This window comes from Monopterus albus, unplaced genomic scaffold (genome assembly GCF_001952655.1).
Source record: "Monopterus albus unplaced genomic scaffold, M_albus_1.0 scaffold186.1, whole genome shotgun sequence".
Taxonomy (NCBI): Eukaryota; Metazoa; Chordata; class Actinopteri; order Synbranchiformes; family Synbranchidae; genus Monopterus; species Monopterus albus.
Genome location: NW_018128066.1, coordinates 2581752 through 2588253, shown reverse-complemented (window position 1 = coordinate 2588253; position 6502 = coordinate 2581752). Strand labels below are relative to the sequence as shown.

Genomic DNA, 6502 nt, shown 5'->3' with positions numbered 1-6502 from the left:
GAGATTGTGCATGTGAGTGGTTGTTCGTCTGTGTGTTAGCCCTGCAATGGACTGGCGACCTGTCCAGGGTGTACCCCGCCTCCGCCCGCAGCTGGCTGGGATTGGCTCCAGCCCCCCGTGACCCCGTTTGGAACTAAGCGGTTTAGAAAATGGATGGATGGGTAGAGACATGGCTGGATAAACTTTCAAGAGGGCCCTGGGGCAACGACTTATCGTTGGGCCCCTTTTGACCCCCACTGTACATGGCAGTTTTAATATTTTTTTTCAAGCAACCAGAAATCAACCAGCAATCTAGGGCTGAAATTATTGATTTTTATAATTGATCAATCATTTGAATGTTTTTAAGCAAAAATGCCAAAAAAATGAACTTTCTTCAGCTTCCTAAATGTCAACATTTGCTAGTTCCTCCATTGTATGTGATAGTAAACTGAGCATCTTTAGGTTTTTGACTGTTGGTCAGGGAGAAAAAAAACATTTGACTATCTTAATATGTGTCACTGTTTTCTAATAAGAATATTATCAAATGTATTAATAATGAAAATAATTGTTGGTTGCAGCTGTATAGCATGTCTGTCATGAAAAAACCTTGCCCAGGGTTTTCACACAGAAAAAAATTGAGGCATTTTGATAAAACACTTTATAACAGTGAGCTCAGTATAAGCTGACACAATGCAGGTCTTCAAGCTAGACTATGACACAGAGACCCTCTACAAGATGCCACAGTTCATATTCCAATTTTGCATTAAATGAAATTGTACAAGCAAAAATAATATGGAGATAATCCAGCCTCCACTAACAGACAAATCAAATTAAAACGTATTTTCTCACATCCTTCAGTAGTATTATGTTGCCATATGCAAGTTGTATTTGTTTTTGTGTGCGCAGATATTGCATGTTTCTATGTGTATCAGCTACCATGGTCTGGGAGTGTGGCTGGTTGACATAAAGCAGCCTACAGACAGGAGGTTGAACAGCTGGTTCTGTGGTGTAGCCGCAACAACCTGGAGCTGAACACGCTCAAAACAGTGGAGATGACAGTGGACTTCAGGACGAACCTCTGGACGGTGTTACAGGTCACTGTGTACCAAGACAACCAGGCACAGGGACGGTTTCTTCCCCCTGGCTGTCACTCTGATGAACATTTAACCAATTAACATAGGACAATAAACCTCAGTGCAATACCTGTGTACAGTATATACATTGTACAGATTATACAAACTTGTACAGGTCTCCAGTTCTTAAGTACTCTGTATTATCCCTATTTATCTCATTTCAATGAACATTCCTGTTAAGGTTGAGTCCCCCTCACTTAGAGGATGAGGGAGAACAAAGGTAGGACTCAATTTGCAGACCCAGGTGCTAGTAAAAAAACCAGAAGGTTTTAATGGTAGGGCTGGTAGGGCTTGTAAAAGGGAACCGAGACAATGTAAACATACAATTCAGGGCTGAGCACCGATGGCTGAGGAGACCAAGACGAACAGGGGAGTAGACACACTAACGGCAGGAACCAGGAGAGGAGGAGGATCAGAACAGACAGGTGTAAAGACGACTAAGGAGGAGGATTGGCGAACGAAAAAACAAGACATCCACAGCACAGGAACTGTCAGCGTGGACGTGCAACACTAAACATAAAATCAATGTACATAATGCGATCCACAGCACAGGAATTGTCAGCGTGGACATGCAACACTAAACATATACTCAACGTACATAATGCGATCCATAGCACAGGAACTGTCAGCGTGGAAAAACAAAATGATGTACAATACATCCCACGAAATATATAACTTACGGGGTATGCGAGTTAGGAAAGTTTGGTAACTTTATAACAGTGAGCTCAGTATAAGCTGACACAATGCAGGTCTTCAAGCTAGACTATGACACAGAGACCCTCTACAAGATGCCACAGTTCATATTCCAATTTTGCAATAAATGAAATTGTACAAGCAAAAATAATATGGAGATAATCCAGCCTCCACTAACAGACAAATCAAATTAAAACGTATTTTCTCACATCCTTCAGTAGTATTATGTTGCCATATGCAAGTTGTATTTGTTTTTGTGTGCGCAGATATTGCATGTTTCTATGTGTATCAGCTACCATGGTCTGGGAGTGTGGCTGGTTGACATAATCAAGTACATACAGTATGAGGAATGTAATTCAAAGGTCCGAGTGTTCCACCAAGAACGTGTTTAACATTTCCACTTCAACATCTCGCTGATCAACCAGATCCACTGTGACATCCATCCGTGACAAGTAGGTCTCCTCAGCACCACCCCACTATTATGTTCATTCTCTTTGGCTGATACTCTTTAATACTGAAGTTCACAATTTCCTCTTGCTACTGCTTAATGTCAGCTCCTTCTGTCCATTAAGGTTTGCAAACATTGAGATTAAGTCTGTGAGGTTTGAGGATTCTTTGTTTGAGAACTGCTACTTTGAGGATGTCAGGTCAACCAACATCTTCTTTGAGAACTGCACCATCAAAAACTGTCTTCTATAACACAGGTACAGTACCTGGTTGTAATATACTTATAATAGTTTTACACTGTTGGCACATTAAGGCCCAGAGGTACAAACTCAGAACATTAGTAGCATAAAATCTATTCTGAAACATTAACACTGCCCTAACACAGTCACTGTAGTCAGAGCACTAACACTTTGCATTAGTTTCTTCCAGCATGGAGAGGATAAAACATCTGTTTACAGTCTACAGTGAAGCATAGGTTAAAATCTATAAGTATGGCTTCCCTTTGACAGCCCTCTGTTCTTTCCAGACCTCTGGCAGGAGAAGCTCAAAGACTTTCGAATGGAGAACACCACCTTCCTTCACTTAAAGAAAGGCTGCCATTTGAACTTCCAGGAAAAGATGACATTGTCATCTACCTGGTCAGCTTCCTGGGTAGTTTGGCTGTGTTGCCTGGCAACATCATCTCAGCATTGTTCATGGACAAGATAGGGAGGATCAGAATAATAGGTGAGCGCCATCAAAAGCATCAGTACAGTGAGTTTGTGTAGCACTGTTTCAATATGTCATCATCTGTTGCTCTAGGTGGTTCCATGCTAGTGTCGTCTGCCTGCACTTTCCTTCTGCTGTTAAGTTTTTGATTTTGATTTATTCTTTCAAGCTTATGGCGGAGCGTCCGCCAGAGGTATAAATAAGGTAGGAGGGTGATTACCTAACACGCCTCAGCTGTGCGTGACAACCCACGAGTCACTAAGGTGCGGATCCCACTAGAAAAGAGAAAAGCAGGAGAGAGAAAAGAAAGAGGGGCAGGTCGCGTCGAGCGGACCGGACAATTCCTCTGTTGTCTGCATTGTTACTGTCTGTTTATACTGCTTATTCTGCATTGTTTGCACTTTCTGTTGCTTGTAAATACTGCTTATTTTTGTTATATTACACAACCTTATGCTGGTTTACTGTTTGCACATTGAGAGCCAATGTACCAGAGTGAAATTCCTGATGTGTCCAACACACCTGGCCAATAAAACACGTTCTGATTCTGATTCTGACTCCTACCGATACTGGGCTATAACGACTCAGTCGTTAGGGGGGACATTATTGGCCACCAAAGGACTGAAACACCACCGAGGGGGATAAATATCTCCAGCTCAACACCAGTCACTCAGAACTGATGATGCCTCGTGGATGAGAGGTGAAACGTCTTCGACCTAGAAATCTAGTCTAGTTGATTTTTTTCTAGTTAAGTTTTTTTCAGCACTCTTACTGTACATACTTCAGAATCACCAACCTTTACATTTTATTCAAATTTCTGGGAATGCTGTGGTCAAAGTACTCCTACTGTACATACTTCAGAATCACCGACCTTTACATTTTATTCAAATTTGTGGGAATGCTGTGGTCAGTGTAGGTGTATTTTGTTTGGAATGTCATTATGAATATTCAAATATGTTGATTAGAGCACACAGTGCTGACTGGAAGCATCACACTGAATTATAGTGGAAATTGCAATGATTTATCTGTTTCTGTGTTCTTGACAGGGTAAAGGGTGCCCCCTTGTGGAGACCAGAAACCTTGGCATTGTTTTTTTCTTTTTTAATGAAAGATCTGCCATTGTTGTTTTTTGCAGTGATGTTTGTGTGTATACATATGTATACAAATATGTGGCAATAGAGGCCTTGTTTTATTTAAATCAAGTATAACTGGACTATATATACCAGGTCAAATACCTCCACACGAGCCACTGTTTGGTCTCTGTGTGTGTGTGTGGGCTATATCAACTCAGTCGTTAAGGGACATTGTTGGGTCTAGTGGTATATGTGGCCATGATGGTGGGGGCTTTGGTGTGGGAGGGTCTGTGTGATAAGATGGGGAGGCAGAAGTGATTGATCTATGCCCTGACTTAATCTTCTCCTTCTTGTCCTGCTTCGCTCAGAGATATGGAGTCTTCCTCTTCTTCACGTTCTGCTCAGGCTTTGGGTGAGACCCACTTACATTTACATTCACGCTGACATTTTCTGGTACAGCCACCACTTGAACAAAGTACAGTTCAGGAGGCTTTTTATAATGACTGACCCTTACCATTAATAATTCTTTTAGTGGAAACAGGTGTATCTGAAATACACTGAGGGCAAAAGTACCTCCCCTTATTTGTAATTGATTTTTGTTCCAAAATAAGACACCTGATATTTCAGTAATGTGAGAAATAGGCAGAACTTCCATTAAAACAAGGTATGGTCCTTTAGGAACACGGCAAAAAGAGATTCACACTTTCACACAAGCGCATGATTATAAAGCTTGTGCATAAGGCTGGTATAATTATTTGCAGTCAGACTGATCCCAGGGAGGTGATTATTCCCTGGCATCTAGTCCAGTCAGATAAGTTTATTTTTTCTTTACTGTCACATATAACATTAAGGGTTATAGGCTGCAGCTACGTATAACATTAACTGGTCATGTTCCCTAGTGCTTCATTACAAGCCACCTTTGTTTTAGTGGACTATATCTTAAGATGTTAGTTTAATCTAAGTGTTATTCAAAAAAAAACAAGCTCATTGTTTGTATCTCAGTGGACCTGACTGGGAAGTTTCACAGCAGTTCCTGCTACTATTTTGCAGTCAAAATGATACTGCTCCATGGGCTTCATCCACATGACAAAGTGTGGACAAGTTTTGTTCTAGCCATCAGTTTGGTATTGTCTGCAGGAGAGAAGCAAGATCATTACATATAGCAAAGGATGGTTTTTAAGCTGCCATCTACTTCACATGCTGTCATGTGCAGCATGTTGGCACACACCACCACAGTCACATACTGTTACCACCAGCTGAAAGACACAATAACTGTACACTAGCAGAAATCAGTTTATTTACTTTAACTGAGCTGTTCTTTATTACACTAATTAAACCAAGTGAACAAAGCTCTTGGCTGGTTTTTAATTAAAGTCTTATTGCTGAATTTCTGCTGTCACAAGCACCTTGGGGTGAAGCTTTTACTGTGCACAGATATTTGTGACTTTCAAAGACACATTTCTTTTGATAATGATGGCAGCCAGAGTTTACCCAGACCTGCCGTTTGCAAAGCCAGAAAACACTGTTGCAGATTCATGGTCATAATGAGACCCTTGTTAGTTATGAACACTCACACCTGCAGAACAACTGTGCCCATTTTTCTGGCTTCACAAATCACAAAAGAGCCAGCAGAGTTCACACCTGCATAGAAGAAGATTTAAAGAAGAGAAATCTGCTAAAATGCCAATGATTGTGTTGATGTTAAATATACTGTATGATCTTTCTGCTGTGAATTTATGTTTTTTCACAGTTTCTAAGTATATTTAAAATATATTTGTGGATATGTCTGGAATTATGTGTGGTTACATATTGATTGTTGTTACATGTTTGAAAGAATAAATAAATCTAATCAAATTTACATTAGTTTTAAATAGGAAAATGTTAAGGCAACGCTCAACACAAGGGTGAACGAGCGGAGAAAACAGCAGACCCAGGCGGCTGGCTTCGGTGCAAGCAAAGATTTATTTACAGTGTTTAAGTAGTGCAACAGTATATACAAAGTGAAGTGGTGAATATAACCGGGTGTCGACCAGCAGTAGTAGGAGTTATGGTATGTGGAGCGATGATGGACCGGGCTGCAGGGGTCGGAATCAATCCTGGGCTGGTCGGGCAGGAGATCCGGTTGACTGAGGAGGTAATAGGAGAGATACAGTTAAATTGGAGACTGTGCATCGACCTGTGATGGTAGTGGCTGGTGGAGCTGAGGGTGTAACGGAATAAACAAGAAAGAGCAATAATCCTAGGGAGGTCTGACGACGTAGAAAGAACTAGCAGGGGAGTGATGGGTGAGCAGAGTATAAATGAGGAGTGAGACAAAAGAGGTGCAGCTGATGAGTGTCAGAAAATCAGGGCAGGTGTGTCTAATCAAATAATCAGTGTGAGGGAGCTGACTAGGGCGAGAAAAGAGAAGAAAGGAAGGTGCAGCCGGGCAAACCTGACAATCTCCAACATCATTCTACCAATATAACCACT

At 41.2% G+C, this 6502-nt stretch overlaps 1 pseudogene; it reads left to right on the top strand.

Annotated features, from left to right (window-relative positions):
• Positions 1 to 1455: 1455 nt before the first annotated feature.
• LOC109969923 (synaptic vesicle glycoprotein 2B-like) overlaps positions 1456 to 6502 on the top strand; it is a 7082-nt pseudogene continuing 2035 nt past the window's right edge.